Genomic DNA, 13,211 nt, shown 5'->3' on the forward strand with positions numbered 1-13,211 from the left:
CGACTGGCGTGCCGTCAACAATCCCTTGCCTACCATACTGTTTAAAATAATTATTAACCCATTAAGACCCGAGGACGATTCTACATTCTTCTGAATCCTAACAGTTTTATGAAAAACCTACGTTGCTGCTATTTACCGCTGCTCTTGGGCAGATACCTCTTATGTCCATATTTTAGCTTGGTGTCTTTTCTTTGTGAATTAACGCCTTTCTTGATCATACAAGATGAAGAAAGGTGTCACACAAAAGCATCAAAAGTAACATTCCTGGGGCGCCCGCTGGCCTGGTGGTCAAGGCGCGTACCATATACTAGGCTATATGATGCCTGCTGGCGTCGCCGGTTCGATTCCCGATCCGGACGACCTTTGACGCATGTCATTCCCCATCTCTCTCCCCATTTCCCGTCAGTCTACTGTCCTATCGAATAAAGGCATAAAAAAGCCCAAAAACAGATCTTAAAAAAAAAGAAAAAAGTACGATTCCTCAAGCCTGAAACGTACTTGGTTTCCACCCGAAAGAGACCATATACTGTATAGCTAAAATCTAAAATGACACAGATGCTTTCCCGACAGTTTTAGTTTTTTAATTAAAGAATAAGCTCCACGTTGAGGCATTAAAGTGTGGCTCGAGTCTGGAAGGATTCTTTGGCAGCGCACAAAGCTAAAGGAATCACCGGCTATTTTAGAGCAGAAAAAAACAGATGCTGCCAGTGCCCATTCACAAACCAAGAAGTAAATTAGGCATTGTCGTAATGATGAGAGCTACTCAAAGACGAGAGAGAGAGAGAGAGAGAGAGAGAGAGCAAGAGGCTGGATGAATCTGACATGAACAACATGTCTGCCGTCAGATAGGCTGCAGGGAGGAAGTATTTGCAGCACCAGGACGACAGATAGCATCAGGTGAAGAGAGACATCTCACTACAGACAGACGAGTGGGGATTGCCTTCAACTTGGCACAAAGTGAATGGCTGATGGGTTTGTTTTCTCCCAACATGCACACATCTAAAACTTTCAATCTTCTGGGCTTTGCTGCTCACTTTAAAAAAAGAAAAAAGAAAAAAAAAAGCCTGATTTATACACTGAATTCACACCAGGGGTGGTATTTCTGCTGCCTGCCTCCGTCTGAGAAAGTGTCGAGGTTCACTGCGGCGGTGTCTATGGAGGTTACCCAGCACAAATGAGTGAATGTAGCATCAAAAGTTTAACCACTATAAAGCTACTGCACATACGACTGTACCTACAGTACCAGCAAGACTCCCTAATCGGGAGATAAGCGACCGTCAGGTCACATGTATACACCGCTTTGCATGATTTTAGTTCAAAATCTGTAGGAGCAGTATCCAAAAATGTGTTTTAAAATATCGGCCTGATGGTGGCGCTAAATGGGACAGATCCATGTTGATGACAGGACTATACATACTGTGTGCTGCTTTGCGTGATTTTAGGGCAAAATCTGTAGGAGCAGTGTCCAAAAATTTGTTTTGCAAGAATGGGCCTCATGGTGGCACTAGAAGAGGGCCATGTGAGAAATGAGGGGTGGAGCTTGTGGTTTGGCAGCCAAGGAGTGTGTGCAAAGTTTGGCATGGAGACAGACAGACAGACTGACTGACAGCCGGTGGAGGTTTTGGTAGTAATGTACACACTCACATTGTGAGCTTGTAGATGTGCTATTTTCAGCACGGGACAAACGTAGAATGTTGAAGGCCTATACTGATGTCCTGAGGATTCAACAGAACAATCCAAGTGCCAATTCTACCACTTTTTCGAGTCACGTGTTCAAATACTGGATTCTGATTGGCTAAATTCCGGAGGTTATGAGAGGACAACTGCCGCAAAGTTGTGTGTCCGAGATCAATGCGCCTCAGTGTACATCCGGGGACTTCAGGAGGTAGTCCCCCAACCAACAAATGAAGGTCGCAGCGGTCCTATGTTTACTAACGTGCGTACTATCGTCGCCGATTTATTTGGATCCAATGCAATCCGCCAACTTTAAAGCCCCTTTTCTCTGAACCTATGCCTTTCTGGAAGCGAACAGCCTCTATTTACGGCCGGAACGGTGCTTTTAACTGACGTTAGCTTAGCTGTAAGCTAGACGCATGGATTAGTATGGAGTTGGCGCCATCTGTTGGTGAGTAGAAGATGTTGTTGGTGGAACTATCTGCTGTCTCGCGGAAGTTTTATAGGCAATAATGATTGTAACTTAAGATCCTTGCAAGTTACAACTATGTGTTTTCTTTCATGTATACGGGAAAAAGTGGTAGAAAAGCTATTTACCACTCGGGGTCGGACATTATGCTCTCATAATGTCCTGAGTGAGTGTGTTATCGGACTCGGCTGCGCCTCGTCCGATAACACCCTCACTGCGGACATTATGAGAGCATAATGTCCTCTCACTCGGGGTAAATTGCTTACGTATATAACTCTAAAGTTCCATAATCCATCCGGGGGCTACTGTTTCACAATCCTCAATGAAAATCAGACACTCTTAAGTCTTTTAAAGGCTGAAAATGCAGATACTTTTTTTCGATCGCTTTGCTTGATTGGCCAGGTTGTTTATGATCAGTTTCTATGGACAATATTGAAAAAGGAAAAGGGATGATTTTCTTTTCCAACAGTGAAAATACCAGAATATGAAATTACTGGATACTGTGGGGATGATAGATAACACACTACTGGCATCTATTTGGGCAACTGCCGCTACACAACAGTGAGCACAGTTGATTGGTGTTGTGTATGGGATCAAATCCAAATATGATTTGAGTTTTTTTCGAGAGGTTTCGAGGAAGGAAAGTGATGAAGGAGATTACCTGACAACTGCTTCTTTGGTGGGGCAGATTAAACATTCTGATACAATATGCCGAAAGGGATTTGATATGATATCGGTTCCTGAGTCACAGTATGAACATGCTGCGCACACACACACGCAAATGCACAATTTCTAAATTTGTGGCTATCTACCTTATATTGCTGAGAGGAACAGAGAATCACCAGAAATCTCTTTCTACAGGGCCCAAATGAAAAGCTTAGCGGTACTGCCTGCCTGCCGCAGAGAGTCTCACACCTCTGGGAATTCACCACGCAGAGATGCAGCGTAGAGTAGCAGGAGTGGAGGAATTGTCAGGGTGTGTTTGGATTCGACGTTATAGCGATACATTTTTATTATGGAAGAAAAACTATCCACTAGAGCTGCAATCTATTGATTATTTTCCAAAGTGTTTAATCTATAGTGATTACTTTTTCGATTAAACAAACAGTAGAGACGTTTTATATATATATATATATATATATATACATATTTTTGAGCCGTGCTAGCTGCTCCAATACATGACTTTGTGTGTATGTCCATGTGTGTACGTCCCTTTTCTGATTGGACAATACAATGATAGGACATCAAGTAGGTCTATACATCATCATCATACTGTACTTAGCGTGCTACTCGAACCCACACTGTTTCTTCAGGAACAGTGTTTTCTAGTGTGAAGGGAGCACCACTCACTTCACACCGGTGTGATTTTTGTATATATCAATGAATCAACTAACCTCTTAAGCTAGTGACATGCACAAATAGTGAATAATATTCACTATTTGTGCATGCAATATTATAGTTAATCTACAACGCAGTGTCACAACGCAGTGTTGAGATGCGTTGTGAGCTTAAAGGGGAATGCCACTCATTTTCAACATTGAACTATGTCATTAATATACCTTAGAGTTGTTGTGTGGAAATGAGAAAAAAGGTCCCCCCTTCTGTGTTGCCTAGAACTGGAGGATTGATTGTGGGGTCATGTGATCAGTGACATCATGAAGGTGTACTCTGCAAACCAAAGAGTACATCTTCATGATGTGCATTAATCAGGCTCTGCCTACGTACAATGCACCAAAGTCCTGGAGACGTGCGTCTCTACTTTTATAATGAGCCAGGTCCTTTTATAGAGTTGACAACCAGATTGCTCTTCAACAGCAGCAGTTGCAAACGCATGGAGAATGGCATGAATTGCTGTGGCCCTTCAGCTACAGTAATAAATAACAAGCAGGATAACATAGCGGAAAGATGGAAATGTGTGCCGCCTACCTTTTCACACACAGCGTGTAGCCGTGCACTATAGGCTATATGCTGTGCCCAGTGTTGTGCTGCTGATTCTGGGGGTACGCAATTTTAATTACGTTACTAGTTGTCATTGCAAACACATCCATGCCTTGGTTGTCCCACACAACTTGACACAAGCCACCACAATCTGATAAATAATGTTTTGGGGTGAGTATTTTTTCAGGGACTTGACAAAACACATAAAAGCATAACATCTGTTTAGCAGAGTGTGATGGCTTGTGTGGGACAACGATGACATGGATGTGTTTGTAATGACAACTAGTACCACTTTCACGAAAAAGAAAATCACTTTTGAACAAATAGTGTGAAAGCGATAGGCTTATAGGCTCCACGCTATGCTATGAGAGCTGCTGGGTTCTGCTGGGGAGTTAACAGGTTCAGAATATGGTGTATTGATATGCATAGAGCAGGGGTGGGCAACTTTGATGATGGCGAGGGCCACTATATTTCCACCTTCACTCCAGAGGGCCACATTGCATATTGCTACATCCTACTTTGTCATTCTAGTATCTCATACAAAAGAGCTGCGATGCGTTTTGAGCTTGTAGATCGGCTATTTTTGCTTCTTTTGAATTGGAATCCTGAATAATTTTTTGGAATCCTGAAATGTAACATTTTGATTTAATTTCAAACGCATTTAGTTATATACTCATGTTAACTTTATGAACCTAAATACAAATACCTACATTGGACATAAAAAAATAAATTTTAATACTACTATACTAGTCATTAAGCTAATATAGGCTGACGGAATTAAAGCAGGTCATGTATGGAATTATAACAGCTGAAATCAATAATATATTAGTATTCCGGTATTAACCAGCGGGCCGCATCAAGTGAAGGTTGGGGCCGCATGTGGCCCCCTGGGCCGCCAGTTGCCCATGTATGGCATAGAGGCTCGATTTTGTTAAATCACCCTGTTGTGACACTAAAGTGTTTGTAAACATTGTCGAGGTGTGAACTGGGGTTGTTTTTACATCCATGCACGTGAGAGGCATGACTCTTCTCAGAAAAGATAAGGGATGGCATGTACACGTGACCGGACCATTGCAACACTGGCTGTACCACGTCATATTGGATATTTATGTACCGGTAGTAGCTCCTTTCGGATCCTCTCCCTCCACTACATAGCTCAGAGATGAGATTTCCTAGAAATTACATGCCCAAATGAGATTTTTTCCGGCGATAGTTCGCCACGCTTACAAGATTCTTACCTTTACCAAACATCATATCCAATAAGTAAAGGTCGCAAACCCGTCTCTCAGGTGTTACATTTTTAAGTGGTGGAGAAAATCGAAGCGATCGGTTGAAACAATAGTTTTATAGTTTTTGTCAGCCTGTGGCCAGTTTTCTCGCCCCAACCGGTTGGTGGAGAAACATTTCTGCAACACAGATTAATGGCCAGTCACGCATGCACATTACTGCTTCCGTAAAATGCAATTGGGAAAATAATGGAACTAGCTGACAAATTGAGCGATTTAAAAGTATTGTTTCAAAGTATTGTTTGTGCAAAAGGAAAGAAGCGCAAAGAATCACACACAGCATGGAATCTCGCTACGTACACCGAGCTGTCTTTAAAAAACATCTACAACGTGAGGGCGGGCGGGGAGGCACAGTGCAGGGCACACATTAAACACAGAGTCAGAGAGAAACTACACTTCATGTAGTTGTGCTTCAATAAAAGCACAAGGTCGAGGCCAGTACACCAGAGGCACAGCACGCCCCGGCTAAAACTGTAGAATCGCATGCTGAGTGACCCGTGTGGAGGACCGCTTTTTAAAGGGGAACCATTTTTGGACTATGACAGGGAGGAGAGATGGAGCCTTTAATACAGTATCTGGCTTAAAGTCCTGTTCGCAATTTGGTGTTAGGGGAGTTTCTCACCTGAACTGAGTCAGTGGCTCCCTAGACATTAAAAATCACAGAGGTGCTCGTCCGCCATAGTGCCACGAATGGCGCAAATGGCCAAATCAAATATGGCTGCCATCGGCTATGATGAAAATCCAACTTTTCTGTTTCTGGGTGTATATGCACATGTAATACCTCTATTTGGACCAATTGTGGTGTGGGGAATTCATTTCCGATATTGTTTTGACCATTTTGGGTGATTAGGACCTCAAAAAGTCATGGTCAAGGTCATTTTGCTATTCCGAAGACTGTGGGCCATAACTTGGCCATTGTTAGGAGTAAAAACAGGTGCAGTAGGTCTAAATCAACTAATGCTGACATGTATAATTCATTTCTGACATTGTTTTGACCATTAAGGATCATCTTGTCTTTGAAATATCAATGTCAATGCCATTTTTCAAAAACGATTTTGTTCATTACTTGCCCCTTTATTGTATTTTGTGTAAGTTTGTTACTATTTTATAGTAAGTTTGTTTTGTTTATAACAAAAGACATACTAGTGAGAAATACAACAAGTAAGCATCCACGTTTAACTTTAAATTGGGGTTTAAAATGGGTGTTTAAATGAGCAAATAAGACTATTTACGAATAAAAGTGACAAACAAAATCACACACAAATTAAATAACAATTTCCGTCAAAGTGCACCATATTGGGATTGTGTGCATGCAAGTTAGTATGAGGTGTTTTTACAGGATGGATTTGGCATTGTTCCATGGCAAAATATGATGCACAGAACTCCATCAGTGTCGAGTGTCTTGCTTCAGACATGGCAGGAGTGTACTAAAGTCAAAGTGCTCCTTCCATCCATCAGAGCTTGACATTGACTTTTTGAGGCAGTTGTCCTTTGGACAAGTATATTTCCCATTCACTTGTCCGGAGACAAAAGTCACTTGTCCGGATAAAAAATTCATACATTGAAATAATAACAAAAGGACGGCTAATGACCCCCCTTGCTCCCTCCACTCCATAGTATGGGCACTTGTCCCGGACAACAGGACAAGCCTTTATGTCATGCCCTGTTCCATGTTCCATTGGTTCTAGTCTTTCCTCAGGTTCCTTGGCTGTTCAAGCAGGTGGCAAGAAATGCGCTAGAAAGGTGCCTTGTTGGTCTCAGCAGTTGTACTTCTCTGCTACCAATACTGTGTCTTGTTCTGTCAAGGTCTTTGCCTCTCCAAAGTTTGTTAGACATTGTACTCGGTCAGAAGCCATAACTACATGTTTAATCCTCACCTGGCCCATGCAGTCATCTCCTGTCTCCAAGGCATATGTGCCTTGATCACTGTCTTGGCTAGTGGCGCTCCAAGATGAGACTGCTTGATGCAGTGCAAGTGAGTCTCACCAGTGCTGCCAGATCTCCTTCATCCCCAGTGCTTGGAAATATGGGGTGTAGTATAGCAGTAATGTGAAGGAGACAACAACTCTCTGGGGTCCGCTCATAGTTCCGACATCCCATTATTCTGACCATTAGGTTAGTGAAGGTTAGGGATATACTTAGTTATAATGGAGGCTGTGTCAGCCTCCTCAATCCTATTCAAGATGTCTGGGATCTCTTCTCCACTAGCGACATCATCAACAGAGACAACAGAGCTGATAATGGTAAATGGACTGCATTTACAGTATATAGCGCTCTTCTCCAAAGCGCTGTACAATGTATTTCACATTCACCCATTAACACACACATTCACACATACATTCACACCAAGAAACCATGCAAGGTGCTCATAGGGAGCAGTTAGGGGTTCAGTGTCTTGCTTAAGGACACTTCGACAAATAAGCAGGAGGAGACATAAATTTGGCTCGACCCTGGAACCTTCAGATTCCAAGGCAGCCGTTCTACCTACATCGCCACAAGCTTGAATGGACACCATATTCCGAACACACAGCTGGAGAGCTGGTTGTTCTCCTCAGACACCCAGGATTTGTAAAGTTGATGAGGGATGGGTGCGTCTATCGACTCTGTTATCTCTGATGATGATGAGTGGCTCCCTGCAAAAGGGGCTGGAGGTGAAGAGATCCCAAAGATTGAACTAGATTGAGGAGGCTGTCACCAAGCTGCTGGTACATGTGGAGTCAACTGGCCCTATTATAACTAAACCTACCCATAACCCTAACCTAATGGAGTGAATAATGGGTCGCCAGGATTATGAGTGGACCCCAGAGAGTTGTCGTAGTGATACTTCCAAGCACTGGGGATTAAGTAGATCTGGTAGCAGTATGGCACTGTGTGCAGCGGCACATGCTTCTACAGCATCAAGCAGTCTCTCATCTTGGAGCACCACTAGCCAAGACAGTGATCAGGGGACATATGCCTTGGAAACTGGAGATGACTGCATGGGCCAGGTGGGGACTAAGCATGCAGCTATGGCTTCTGACCGAATACAATATCTAAAAAACTTTGGAGAGGCAAAGACCTTGACAGAACAAGACAGCATTGGTAGCAGAGAAGTACAACTGCTGCCTGAGACCAACAAGGCACCTTTCTAGTGCATGTCTTGCCACCTGCTTGCAACAGCCAAGGAACCTGAGGAAAGATGGAACATGGAACATGGACGGATGCAAGGAACACTTCGACTCTCGAGGATATGGCTGCCTTGCTGAATACATCCTGTAAAAACACATCATACTAACTTGGATGCACACAATCCCAATATGGTGTACTTTGAGGGAAATTGTTATTTAATTTTGTGTGTGCTTTTGTTGTGTGATTTTATTTGTCACTTTTATTCGTAAATAGTCTTATTTGCTCATTTAAACACCCATTTAAAACCCCCCTTTAAAGTTAAATGTGGATGTTTACTTGTTGTATTTCCCACTAGTATGTCTTTTGTTATAAACAAAACAAACTTACTATAAAATAGTAACAAACTTACAAAAAATACTATAAAAGTGCAAGTAATGAACAAAATCGTTTTTAGAAAATGGCATTGACATTGATATTTCAAAGACAAGATGATCCTTAATGGTCAAAACAATGTCAGAAATGAATTATACATGTCAGCATTAGTTGATTTAGACCTACTGCACCTGTTTTTACTCCTAACAATGGCCAAGTTATGGCCCACGGTCTTCGGAATAGCAAAATGACCTTGACCATGACCTTTTGAGGTCCAAATCGCCCAAAATGGTCAAAACAATATCAGAAATGAATTCCCCACACCACAATTAGTCCAATAGAGGTATTACATGTGCATATACACCCAGAAACAGAAAAGATTTTCATCATAGCCGATGGCAGCCATATTTGATTTGGCCATTGCGCCATTCCTGGCACTATGGCGGACGAGCACCTCTGTGATTTTTCATGTCTAGGGACCCACTGACTCAGTTCAGGTGAGAAACTCCCCTAACACCAAATTGCGAACAGGACTTTAAGCCAGATACTGTATTACTTCTGAGCTAAACAGGCGTACGAGTGGGATTAGAGGCAGCATGGAATCCTGGAGAACAAACAGGCATGGATATTTTTACCTAGCTGAAAGGAACACAAATGCGTGTGGCCGCACACACACACACACACACACACACACAGGTTTCTAATATTATTCAACTATCAACCTCACTACCAACCTCACTATGAATGCCATTTTAACCCTATACCTGAAGCTTAGTATACACACGTTCATAATGCATCGTAGAGCGACATTGTGAGCTTGTAGCTCTGCTATTTTTGGTTACTACAGTAAGTATAAATCAGACATAACACCAACCACAATTCCTAAACTTAACACCTCAAAATGCCTAACCTGAATCATTCTTTAATTGTATTACTGTAACTCTAAATATATATATTTCTTAACCATAAAACGACCATCTCTCTTGCGAGGAGCAGGGAAATTGTAGGCCTATTTTCTCAAATATCTATGAAATTCCACTATTCTTTTTGAGATGTGACACACACACACGTGCACGCGCACATACAGCCTTGAGGCTTACAGTGGATATGGAAGGGTGGAACTATCTTTTAGTGTCTGAGTCAGGCGGAGGCCAAGGAGAAGGAAGATCATACACAACACTGCTGGGCTGCGGGGCTGAGATGCAACACAGTTGGCCTCCAATGACTCATCCACCATTAGTTCTGACCTCTGCCAATCACAGAGGATTGTGTTGGGGCTTCTTTCCATACATATCCTCCTCGCTGTCTGCTGAAGACACACCGTTCCTTTTCATCTGTGGTGTAAAGTAGGAGGAAAATAGGGGGACTGCCCATACGTTTTAGGCATAGTTTTACTGAGGTTAGGGTTGGGTTTAGGCATAGTATTTTTCGCCAGGTTAACATCACCAGATTATGACTAATGGGATGTAGGAACAATGAGATTTCGGACCAATGCCATGGCACCGAAAATAGCCGATCTACAAGCTCACAACACATCGCAACGCGTGGTGAGCTTGTAGATTTGCTATTTTCATGCTATCAACATTTTGTACATTTTGAATTCCGGACTTTTACTTGTAACAGAGTATGCAGTAGTAATACTTTTTCCACCACTGCTTTTTATTATGACAAAATAATAAAGATAGACAATCTCTACAAGCAATGCAACAAGAGTTTGTAGATCTGCTATTTTCACTATCTTTGTGCAACACTTATGAAGTGGGGCATTCATTTAGGAAAACAAACGAGATACATGGTTTCTGCCCAACAGCAACAGACACTTAGCTATTTGGGATTCTTACGTCTTAAGACTTAACTAAATCATAGGCAGTGAATACTGTGTAACTTTATCTTTCTCTGGTACGTTTTTCACAATAACAATTCCACATTGTTTGATCTTTAAACACTATTAAACTATTTGTATTCACAAGTTTATTTGAATCGTAGTCCCTTTTATGGGACGAACATTCAGCGAAAATAGAAGATCTACAGTTTATTTGAATCCTAGTCCCTTTTATGGGACGAACATTCAGTGAAAATATAAGATCTACAAGCTCACAATGCTCGGTGGAGAGATTTGGTGTAGAGAAAAAATCACACCCGTGTGAACTGAGCGGTGGTTGTGGAGGCTGCGCAACAGCAAAACAAATATAAATATAATAATAAAAATAATAATAAAAAAGATTTAAAAAAGATTAAAAAAATAAAAAAATAATAATAATAATAATAATATGGGGGGGGGGGGGGTGCTTGTGTGTGTGACCCCCCCCCCCCTCCCCGTGTGTGTGTGTGTGTGTGTGTGTGTGTGTGTGTGTGTGTGTGTGTGTGTGTGTGTGTGTTGCAGTTGATTTTCAGGCTAGAAGCAACAGCACCCTCTTTGGTCAACCAGTGGTACTAGGCTACAGACAGACATACATACATACATACATACATACATACATACATACATTCATATATACACTGATACACACATGGCCGTGCGTGCGTGCGTGCGTACCTGTGCGTGCGTGTGCGTGCGTGTTTGTTGCAATTGATGCTCAGGCTAGATTCAACATCAGGCTACAGACACATACACGGATACACACTCCTGCATACACCTCAGGCTACAGACATACACACACGGCCATTCTAAGGAGCGGCGTCACCACCGCTCAAAAAAGGAGGGGGCCTAGTATAGATTTCTATATAGCTTTCTATAGAAGTACATAACAATGGCAAATGTTCTACTGTAAGTCTATGTCTTCCATTTCTGTATGCCTTATCAGCTTCTTTAACATCCAGCTGCAATAGCTTGACACTGTATGTGAGAAAGGTTGAAAGTTGAAACTGGTGCTGTATATATGGGAGCAGAAATGTCAAGGGAACATAACAAATGCAGTTTACAGTATGACAAGAGGAAAATTACTTGCGTTGTCTAACAGCACACAGGAGAGCTGGCACATGCAAATCTGTTAATTCAATCAGTGTATAAGATTATACCTTTAGATCAACTACGAACAGAATCAAATCTAATTATTCCCCACAGAAGAATGATTAGCAAATCATTGATTACGTTCATGTAAATGATAATTAAAACTTTGTGTGAGAGTTTTTGAGAGCCAAAAGGACTGGAAATTACTACGCTATATGTTTTCATTATAATGGCGGCCTTGGCGGGCCATGTGTGCAGTGCACGTACCATCAATCAGCGGCCCCGCTTCCTTCCTTTAGAAATCATATTGGCCAAATTCGCAAAGGGAAAGATTCTGCACACCGTCTTGAACTTTCAAAACAATCTTTACAAATATCACTGCCTTTCAACCTAGCGTTGAGCAACCCACCTCATACCTCAGCTCTACCTTGCAAGGTCTAAATATTTCAAGAAACATGTTTCACTTACCTTTGCTACTTAAAGTACATTTTGATGTATTATTTATTTCTGTTGTGGTATTGATGTAAATAATCGGGAATACTTCTTCCACAACTGCAATATTGATGCTTTTACACCACAAGTCAAGACCCAAAGGAAATTGTGTGCATTGTGTCTCATTCCTGTGCTGTGTTCTCATCACTCTAGCAGCTAAACAGTCAGCTCATCTAAAAAGAAACAGACAGTGTGGTGATTGGCTACATGCACCTTGTTCATTTTCCCCACGCTTTCCCTTCCAAGTCAGGCTCGTACAAAGTTGTGTGTGTGTTGGTGGACTATACAGTAGTTGTCCCCCCACTTTCCTTTTTCAAACTCAATTTGAAAAAAGTCCTGGGAGACAGGCGGTGGTGGCCTCAGAGCTGGTCGATCACATTTTCTCATTAATTTAGAGGCACCGTAAGATGCCTTCCGATTACGACATGAATAATAAATAGGCCTGCTAGTCTGCGTGTGGTGACGGTGGTGGTGGTGGGGGAGGTCCTGTTTAATTCACTGTCTATCCACCACGATTAGGGAGAGAGCTTCTCCAAAGTGGCAAAACCTCAAACACGTGACTCTGCTGTTTCAGACTCAATAAACAGCCCAGTCAGGATGTATTACAAAGGGGGTGGTTCGGTAGAGGAGCACACACAGTAGCTCTCCTCCTAATAACACTATTGCAGGGGCTTGGAGCCGGTGTTAACGTATATATATAAATATGGCAGTGGTTCTCAAAGTGGGGTCCATCATGGACCCCTCAGGGGGTCTTTGAGGAGGTTCCAGAGGGTCCCCAGCAAAATTGGGAAAACTTTGGATATTCAAAGCTAGCTGATTTACAAGCTACATTGTACGTCAGATCTGTCTTTAAAAACTATTTAGCAAACATTTTTAAGTAAAAAATGTGTTGGGTCCATGTCACAATCTCTTTTCAGATGGG

This window comes from Nannobrachium achirus (genome assembly GCF_963921795.1).
Source record: "Nannobrachium achirus genome assembly, chromosome: 12".
Lineage (NCBI taxonomy): Eukaryota > Metazoa > Chordata > Actinopteri > Myctophiformes > Myctophidae > Nannobrachium > Nannobrachium achirus.